Raw genomic sequence first — 10,902 nt, forward strand, 5'->3', positions numbered from 1 at the left:
CATAATCACAACACAAATCATGAAAAACACACATAAACATCCATATATACATAGATCTACACAAAAAAACCTTTATCCTCCCCCAAAACAAAGTAAAAACCGAAAATACGGGGTATGAACTCACATTGGGAGATGGATTCGGTTTTTGGAAGGAGATTGGAAGAGTTTTCGGCCTAGCACACCTCTTTGAGGAGATCTTCGAAATTACTATGATTCTAGAAGCATAAACACGAGATTGGTGATGTTTTAATGAATGATCTTAGTATATAGATGAAGTAAAACAAATCAAGTGTGAAGTAGCTTACCAAAAGAGATAACTTGAAGAAAACTTTGTTGAAACACAATCTAGTTCACAAATTTTAGAAGAAAAAGGGTAGAATATTATTGGTGTTATAGAGATATATGAGAGGATTTGTTAGTTATTGTGAAGTGGAAAATAGGAGTGTTGTGGGTGCTCTCGGTCGAGACTAGAAGAAGAGGAATGGAGAGAATGGTTGGGTGGTTATTGAATGATGGATTATCTCTAATCCTAGAGAGTTTTTGGTTAATTAGCATATATATCCCACATATAATATTGAGGTGTCATGGTCTTATCCCATCTTAATTTTCAATTTTTTTTCTTAAAACCGAGAAAGGGAAAGAAATGGTGAAAGAAAAGACTGGTTTGGGCTTTTATTGAATATTCTTGAAATTACAAGGCCCAATATGAAAGTTTTCGGCCCATTGGGACCTCTTTATGGGTTTACGGCCCAAAATTATAAAGGAATTGGGTTTACGGCCCATTGAGGTTCAAGAAAATTATTTACGGCCCACTAAGGCCCAATAGAAGTCTTAAGGCTCAAAAGGCTATAGTTTAATGAAGGTTGGTCCATTTAGGCCCAAATGAGGATTTTTAGCCCAAAATAATCAAGTTGTGAGTTTATTGGCCCATTAGGCCCAATAAATGATTCATGGCCCAATAAATGTTTGAACCGGGAATTTAGGGTTACAACCCCAAGTAGAGTGTATGGAATGTATCGAATTAGGTTTTGGGCTTCACAAGTGAGTTTTGATTTGATTAGTTGTTTTTGAATGAGTAATATGTATAACCTTAAACTTGAAGTTACAAGATACACAAGACTTGATTTCATGTAGACAGAATTTCCTAGCCAAAAATGCTATTTGTAACAATCAAGGGGGTATTCTAGGCTCAACTGTTCTTTTGGTCTTGTGGCATAGGTGAAGTCCATGTCGCAAGTCGGATAGGTGATGAGGTTTTTACAAGATCGGGTGTATCCTAGGAGGTTTGAGATGTTCTTGATTCAAAAAGGAGAGTTCTATTAGATGTTGAGTTTGTCGAAACTGTTATTTAAGCGTCTGTAAGGAATTCTTGAAGATTCAGAGGAGAATAAGGTTGTGGATAAAATCTTCAAGTTTTAGTTGCGCGCAGTTCCATTCATAAAGTGCCACATCAATCCAATGGTATTCTGATCAATTTCTCTAAGATTAATGTGCCGATACTGGGGGGGGGGGGGAAGTTTTTGAGGTCTCAATTTGAGATTCATAGTTTCCTTAATATTAGCTAATTATTATTTCAAGGATCATCTTTTGTTGTGTTATGCATTCTGAGAGTCAAGGTTGGTATGTATCTGGTTGATCCGGTGGCTTTGTTGTTTGAAGATGTCAGTCGGTGGTAGTTTAAACCCTAAATGGGGGAGAACTGAGTATTTTAATCGGAGGATTAAAAAATTGTTCGATTATGGTGGCTTCAGTACAATGGGTCAAAGGATTCTGCAGTCCAGGTATCCAAGGTTTTTGGTTCAGGTTTGTAGTTGCATAAGAGAAGGAAAGTAAGCTACCATCAAAGTGCTCATGGTTATGAAGTTTTCTCATTTCGTTTCTCAAGGATTCATCAGAGTCCATCGTGGTTAGGGAGAATTCAAGGATTGGCCTGATCGTGAGTGCAAATCAAGTTGTCGTCAGATTTTTGTCCTCAGGGACACATGTGTCATCCTTATAGTAGAAAGCTGTTAGGAAAGGAACTCGTTGTGGTCAGTAGTTCCTTTCGTAAGCATAGGGGATCTTGATAGAGGAGTGTTTGATCCATCCAGGTTGTGTATCGAATATAAAGAGCATGGTTATCTTGCATTATAGGTCAGTTATCTTTGGTCATGATGGGCAGTGGTTGATCTGTTGATCAATTTCAGAGTTCGGTATGTGTATTTATGTATAGGATTCGTTCAGCAGTATACGAGATCCTTAGGTTTAGCTTGTCGGTTCATTTTCAATCAATTGGTCATTCAATTCCTTATCAGCATCGGGGGGTTGTTCGAAGGTTTCAAGCAGTAATAGTTGAAGGTGGTGTTGGTGTGTTGACCCTTCGTCAAGTGTTGTCAGATGTATATCTAAGTTTATGGATGTGTGTACCCTTGGTTGTTTGATTGTGAGATTTTGTTTCTAGCAAGATTGGGATTGATGGTTGTCTTTGGATAGTGAAAGTTCAGATACTGCAACAACATTGTTCAATTTTTAGGTGTGACCTTGGGTCTACGCATAGTCTAGTTTTTGCATGTTGTGTTGACAGGGTTGGTATTTGGGTTGATCTGATCATGTTTATGACAATATTTTGGTTGGTTCCCCTTAGGAGCATTGAGTATTTCATAAGAGAGTAGATAGACCACTTGGGTAGTGTATTGAAGTTAACATAAAGGAAGTACGGTAGATTCGTCGTTGCGAATGGATCGGTATGGGAGTGTCATGTAGGTTCAGGAGGAAGCACACCCAGGTCGTATATTGGAATGGTAGAACTTGGTTAGCTCGAAACAACGATCAATTATCTATTGCAAAGGAATGGCAATTTCAGATTAGTTTCATAAACATGTATGCAAGCCTCCTTTGTTTTATGTTGTAATCAAGTATCGTCGCAAGTGTAGAAGTAAATTAATGTCCAAGGACAATCTTATTTGTGTATAGGGATAAAGTGACTCAGTTGGAATTCATTAGTGCTCCACCAGAATGTGTGAGGATTATTGTAAGGTCCTGAAACGAATCTTTACCAATGATCAAGCAACAAACAATCAATAGCAATCACAATAGAAGCAAAAGAAGAAAAGAAATCAAGCTTACACACGTTTATTGCATAAAACGTCTGGTACAACTCGACAGAATGAATCGTGAATATTATGGCATCAACAACTAGACAAAGACCTACAACTCCTCTATTTATACTTGACTTGGGCCGCAAACTGGGTTTACGGCCGTAAACCTGTTTACGGCCGTAAACTCACTCTTGGGCCGTAAACAGCTAAACAACACCAAAAACACACTAAAGACTCATAATGAACTATTACAGTGAAAGCCTAGACCAAACCATTACTGGACCCTTTAATCTCCCCGTTGGTTTGGTGCTAGCTTGGACTCAGTCTTTGTCAATCACCAGCACATCAGATTTTCCCATAGCTCCATTCCACATCTCCTTCTGAATAATCTCAGCAATCATCGAAGTGTACTCCTTAGCAGCGGACTCAAAAAGATCTTCAACCACCTTGATCTGATGAATAGAGAGCTGATGTATATCCCACCTACCAAACTGAAGCAGATCCCTCTTGTCATACAAGCGGATACAACCCTCTTTAAGCTTGATAACAGCAGAAGCTGTAGTTTCATCAAACACCCAGTATTGCATGGATTTGAGAGATCCATCTGGATGATCGTGAAGGACGGGAATCTGCTTTACTTGAGCAGTAACGGGCCACATCACTGACCGAAGTGGCTGATTTGTTTTGGGATCAATGACACTCGGGTAAATCTTGATGATAGAATCGGCAGTCTTCATTGAGGGAAAGCCCTTAGCCACTTGATCTTCCAAAAATGTCTTCAACTGATTCGCCTTGGGATTATTTGATGGATTTGAGAAAGGAGCATTAGACAACTCCGTAAGGTCAATCCTAGTCAAAGAGTGAAAATCGTGAGCATCTTTGTACAGTTCAAGTATTGCCACTCTTTCTTCTCACGATCCACATGTTCATAGTGTCATGGAATCCCCACGAAAAGATCCCTGACCTATCACCATAAACGTCTCTGAAACGATTTTCTCCCAGATCCGTAAAGGTGATCTTTGATTGATCCCAGGGAGCATTCTTATCTGAGCTCCTTTTGAATAAAAATTGACCTTTTTCAGCTGACTTGGCCAATTTAGCTCGTTTCAATGCCACTACATTCGGAGCCTGCGCCGGTTCCTTGTCAAAACAATCAACAACGGTAGTTGTTCTTGTAGGTTGTGGAACTATGGGAGCATCTTGATTGGGAAGATAGATCTTTGGCTCATCGACAGATGACTTGAATTTGTCGCCAAAATCTTCTTCCAGCTTCTTCTTTAGATCGTAGTAGCTGGCGGTCAATAAGCCAAAATACGTCTGAAGATCAGTAATCTGCTTCGTCTTCAGAGCTTTGTCTTCAAGAAGTTCGGCAACTTGAATATTGATCTTTGCATTTTCAGTCTGAAGGTCTGCAATCTTGATATCTAGCTCAATATTTTTCTGATCTAAATCAATATTTTTCTGATTCGGTGCATCGATCTCCTTCTGAAGTCCAAGTATTGAAGGATTCTCTTCTCCTGAGCTGCCACCCCCAATAGAAATTCCATTGCCATGTGAGGGAGGCGTTGTGAATGGTTCTTCGGCCAAATGCCTGACTAGCCTCACAGAAGCAGCATCATGGTCTGGCCTGGGAGGAGAGAAACCTGTGGGGAAGGAAGAGCCACCAGCTTCATAGAAGGTGCTAGGACCTTCACTGACGGGTTCAGATGAAACAATGGCGGGAGTAGTTGTTGGTGGAGTTGTAAAGCATTGAAATACAACCGAATCAGGAATTCCCTGTCTAGGGTCAAGTCTTCGTCTCTTTATTGGAGGTTGAGAGGCATGCGTAGTTGTGCGATCACTCTCCAATGGCTCAGAGGTAGGTGAAACAACATCAAGGGGAGGAATCCCTGACACTGTCACCATAGGAATTGTTATTTCCGCCATTGGATTGGTAAGAGGAGGCGTGGCTTCGATAACGTCTTCATTTTCCCTTATCTCTGTTGCTAGATGAGCAACTTCATCGATATTGTCAAGTAGCGTGTTGAGGTTTTCACCGGTCATGAAGTCTTCATTACTACCAAAATTTAAAGGAATTTCATCCTTATCAAACCCAGTAAGATAGAGGTCTTCATACAAATCAGTATCCGTTCTGCTTTTTGAAGACCCCTCATTATAATCACTTTGGACCTGAACAGATGTCAGTTCATGTTCCTCAGCTACTTGTGCATTAGGAGCTTGAGTTTCTTCTTCTTCAGCACGATCCGACACTGTAATAACATCATCTTCTGAAATGACTCTCTCAGAAGAAGTAGGCTCAGATGACATTTTGTCTGACGTTCCATGAGATTCGGAGGATTCATTTATCTCAGCAAATTTTCCGAATTTCACAAGAGCATGTAATCCTTGGAAGACGACCTTGCCCTTGCGATTCTGCTTAATGAGACCAACAGTGTGGGGGCCTAACGACTTCATATCTAGTGTGTCTCCCTCTTTGACCATCTCCGGAAATTGGGTGTCAATGAACAGCTGAATAAACCTAGGATACAGCAAGAAAGAATCTCTGGTCTCCCGGTTTATAGCATTGATGTTTACTATGAACTCATCCAAAATGAACTTTGAGAAGTTGAAGTTGATTCCTGCAGCTAGTGAAACAATTGCCCCTGTGTTCCTTAGCGAGATTTCATCAGCACCTTATCTTCTGCCCGAGATACAGCTCACAAATACATGAGCCAAGAATCTCCAGTAGTGTGGCAGAAGCTTTTTCACAGTGGGAGGATAGGTGCCTTCATACCCCATCTTCTTGAGAATCTTTTGCACATCTTCAATCCCGATTTCAGTAGGAAAATCAGGTTGATCATTAATCAGCAATGTTTCTCTGATGTACTGCTCAGTGATCATAATCTTGCATCCTTTCACAACAGCTTCAACGGTAACTGCTCCATTATATCTTGTCATCTTAGTAGTCTCCAGAACTCCCTGACAATTCTCTGATAGATGACTGGGTTCACAGTAATGGCAAAGGCTAGGCAGCATTCTCTCAGCTTGTAGATCATCGATCTGAAATCTCCATGAGCAACAGGAGGATCATCCAATACAATAGCCAAGTTATGCATGTCAGCAAACTTCAAACTTGCCATTGATCTTTGATGTGGACTAAACGATTTTGCAAAAACACACGAAATTTTTTCGAGATGAGAGAGAGTGGAGAGGGTTTGCGGCTGGAAAGATGAAAAATAGGGTGGAAAGGGTTTCCAACAGTAAACTCCACCTTTTATACCCCTTTTGAATTTTACCTGTCTCCCACACAGTATAAGGCACAGTCCAAATCCCAATTAATTTTTCAAAAATAAAGCCTTTTGAGGATTTTAAAATTAAAGTAAAATTAAAATTAAACTAAAAATAAAATAAAATAATTTCTAAAATTTAAGAATTAAAAAATTAAATTTTGACAATTATAAAAAATAAAATAAAAATAAAATAAAAATAAAATTAAATTAAAAATAAAAATGAAAATGAAAATGAGATAAAATAAATACAGACAAAAATTTATCTCAAAAGTCACTGAAAATAATTTTGTGATACTGGGATAAAAGTTGTTAGACAGCCTTAATCCACTTGTCGGTACCTTTATCTTCACGTCTTTGTCTGGTCGATCGCCGGTATTGTGGTCCACTTAAACACGAAAAAATTGTGACAGAATTAGGACATACCATTAGTTACAAGACAAAGTGATCCTAAGTTCCTAGATAATATTTCTTAAGGACCATTCAGCTGACGACGACCAAGGATATTGTTGTCCACCTAAATTGATCAGCGAGATCTATAGACAATCTGTAAGTGTTCAATTTTAATTGTACTAGAACATGTTTCCCGCTTCCTGATATGCTCCAGTAATCAAGGACTTCCAAAATACTCCTTACATCGGGTGAGCAGACAATTATTAAGAGAGAATATAGATTTAGAATACATATGCTATACACCCAGGTCGGATCTCTTCCAATCACGCAGAGGGTGAAACATATGACTAACTGAAGTTTTAGAGGGATTGAGAAAAAGAATGATGCATATACTGTGTACCAGGTCGGATTGTGAGTCACGCAAAGGAGACAGTATATGGATAACAGATAGAAAGAATTGCATAGATAGAAGATGCAGAGAAATAGAGTTGCATATGTTACAGTCCAGGTCGGATCTCTCGATCACGCAAAGGAAGCAACATATGACTAACATACAGATCGAGAGAAAACAATTTTCTACAGACCTAATTTATTGGAATTCACCAGTCACCCCATCAATACCGGAATTAAGGACAGAATCCGCACATCGAGGAAAAGTTAATCCACGGTTCCAGATACAAGTTCTTTTAATATGACAAGTAGATTCCCATATATATCTCCCTGCTCAACCTATCCAAGCGTCGTATTGTCAGGCTAAACGGATTTAACTAGGTCAGGATTTGTCAAGTCTATGAATTCCTTAAGTTCAACTCTACCTAGTCAAGTCCATTTAGAATCTTTCGTGCCTACCAGCGCATCAAACACAGAGCATAGACAATTTAATTTTGGGTACATTATGCAGACTCAGATTGCCTGTTATCACTTGATAATATCACTTGCCAGTACCACATCTACAAGCAAAACTGTTAGCGACAATATTTTTGATTTTTCTGAATTTTTTTAATGTTTTTTGGATGTTTGAATGTTTTCTGAAAAGAATAAAACAGAAACAAAAGGTTTTTGGATTTTTTTTAATTTTTCAATTTTTTGTTTGGTTTTTGTTTATTTCGCCCCCTAAATTTGTGCATGGGTGAGAATGAAATCACTAAAATGCGCAAATTTAAACTAACCTAACCAATAACAAAAATTTAATCATCAAACCGAATAATTTTCAAAAATCCCACAAGCACATCGAAACGAGCTTTGTTAAAAGGCTTGGTGAACAGATTCGCCACATTATTAGCAGTGGGAACCTGTTCCAGCCGGATGAGCGAGCGCTCAAAACAATCTCTGATAAAATGAATTTTGATATCAATGTGCTTGGTTTTGGAATGTTGGACAAGATTTTTAGTAATTTGAATCGCGGCCTCATTATCATAGTGAATGGGGGTTTCTAGATAATTCAAACCGTAGTCCAACAGCTGATGTTGGATCCAGATAACTTGAGAGCAACAAGCAGATGAAGCAACATATTCCGCTTCTGCTGTTGAGGTGGAGACGGTATGATGTTTCTTGCACTGCCACGACACCAGCCTATCTCAAAGGAATTGGCACCCTCCTGATGTAGATTTCCTGTAAAACTCACAGCCTCCACAATTACTGTCAGCAAAAGCATATAAATCAAATTCAGAATTCTTCGGATACCAAAGACCCAATTTTGGGCTGCCTTTGATATACCGAAAAATCCTTTTGACAGCAATAAGATGTGAAAGTTTAGGATTAGCCTAATAGCGAGCACATTGACAAACTGCAAACATGATGTTGGGACGACTTGCAGTAAGATACATCAACGATCCGATCATCGATCTGTAGTGTGTATGATCTACGGATTCGCCATCAATATCTGGATTCAGCAGGGGTCTTTCAGCCATTGGTGTCGATGCAGGTTTTGCGTCTTGAAACCCGAACTTCTCAAGAATATCCTCCACATACTTAGCTTGATGTAGCAGGATTCCAGTTGAATTTTGTTTGACCTGAAGCCCCAGAAACATGGTCATTTCGCCCAGTGAACTCATCTCAAACCGCTTTTTCATCACGCCTTCAAACTCTCTGCATAGCTGTGGACTGGTAGACCCGAAGATAATGTCGTCAGCGTAGATCTGTACTAGAATCTGATCATTACCAACGTGCTTGACGAATAAGGTTTGATCAATGGTGCCGCGAGAGTATCCATGCTCGAGCAAGTGTTTTGTTAGTGTCTCATACCATGCTCGAGGAGCTTGATGCAACCCATACAACGCCTTGTCCAACTTGTAGACATGATTAGGAAACTTTGAGTTGACGAACCCAGGGGGTTAATCAACGTAGATTTCTTCCTTCACCTTGCCATACAAGAAGGCTATCTTGACATCCATTTGGTAGACCGTGAAGTTCATATAGGAAGCATATGCGAGAAAGATACGAATAGCCTCCAATCGAGCAACTGGCGCGTAAACCTCAGTATAATCAAGACCCTCAACTTGTCGAAACCCGCGAACCACCAACCTTGCTTTATTGCGCACTATTACACCAGAATCGTCCTTCTTGTTACGATAGACCCAACACGTGTCAAGAGACCTTTTGCCCTTTGGTAACTCAACCAATTTCCAAACCCCGAGCTTTTCAAACTGATTTAGCTCTTCATGCATCGCATCTACCTAGCTGGGCTCATTCAAAGCCATTTCAACGTTCTTGGGCTCTATTTGAGATATAAAGCAAGAGTAGAGACATGCATTGACATCTCCACTCTGACTTCTGGTTTTAACTCCATCACCCAGCTGACCAATGACGTTTTCAATAGGATGATCGCGTTGAATTCTCGAAGGTATGTCTTGGCTGATATCATTGAGTGAAACAGGAAGAGTGTGAATGTTGAAACCTCCATCATTTGTTTATTGATCCACATTAGATGAATCTGCTACAAACTCATTAGCAATTTCTTTAGGAAAGAGTAGTTCCATAAAAGTTGGAGTGACAGCGGAAGCATCTCTAGACATGAACTCTCTTTCAACAGGGGTAAGAGGTGTAGCATCAGCATCAGGAGTTCCATTTTGAAATTTAGACGCTGGACTATCAAGTCGATCAGATGACTCCCCCTCAGGTGGAGCAGAGGACTCCCCCTCAGATGGAGCAGAGGACTCCCCCTCAATCGTTGGAGGTCTGTAAACAACTTCTTCATCTTCGTCTTCAGAAACAATCTTCTAACCAGAAGAGGATCCATTTGAACCATCTGAAGACACATTTAAGGATTTGAAAAGCGATGTGTAATCAAATAACCAGTCAGGACCCACTCGAGCGTCTGTTTCATTCTCCTCCAACCAGCGCACGTCATAGGATTCGAAAATCTGCTTAGTCTTTTTGTTGTAAACCCTATACGCGGTGCGCGCAGCATACCCTACAAAATAACAATCATCGGCTTTGGCATTGAACTTTGGGTTGGATTCCAAGTGAAGAAGGGTGCAAGGGCAGCCAAATACACGGAAATGACTTACTGAAGGCTTGTGTCCATATAGGATCTCATATGGTGTCTTCATCTGAGCTTTGTTGATTAAAACACGATTCTGCACGCAGCAAGCGGTGTTGATCGCCTCAGCCCAAAAGAAAACAGGTAACTTGGAATCACACAGCATCGTCCTTGCAGCGTCTTTTAAGGTTCTATTTCTCCTTTCAGCAACACGATTTTGTTGAGGCATGTGTGCAGAGCTGTATTGACGCACGATCCCCTTTTCTGCGCAAAAATGGTCAATAACCGCATTCTTGAACTCAGTTCCATTGTCAGTACGAAGCGCCTTCACCTGGTTGTTGGTTTGATTCTCAATCATCACAATGAACTTCTTTATCAGATCAGCAACCCCAGCTTTGTTGGATAAGAAGAAGACCCACGTAAAACGAGAGAAATCATCAATCACAACTAGACAGTACGAACTTCTGTTGATGCTCAGGACGTTGACCGGACCAAATAAGTCCATATGCAATAATTGGAGCACCTGACTGATTGAGTTGACTTGCTTTGGCAGGTGTGGTTTTCTATGATGTTTTCCTTGGGCAGAGGACACACACTTCTCAAATGTAATAAAGTATCTGACAGGTAAGCCTCGGACCATTTCATTCTTAGCAAGGCGATTTAGGTTTTTCACATTAGCATGACC

The sequence above is a fragment of the Lactuca virosa genome, chromosome 1 (genome assembly GCF_052849685.1).
Source record: "Lactuca virosa cultivar CGN04683 chromosome 1, Lactuca_virosa_CGN04683_v6, whole genome shotgun sequence".
NCBI lineage: Eukaryota > Viridiplantae > Streptophyta > Magnoliopsida > Asterales > Asteraceae > Lactuca > Lactuca virosa.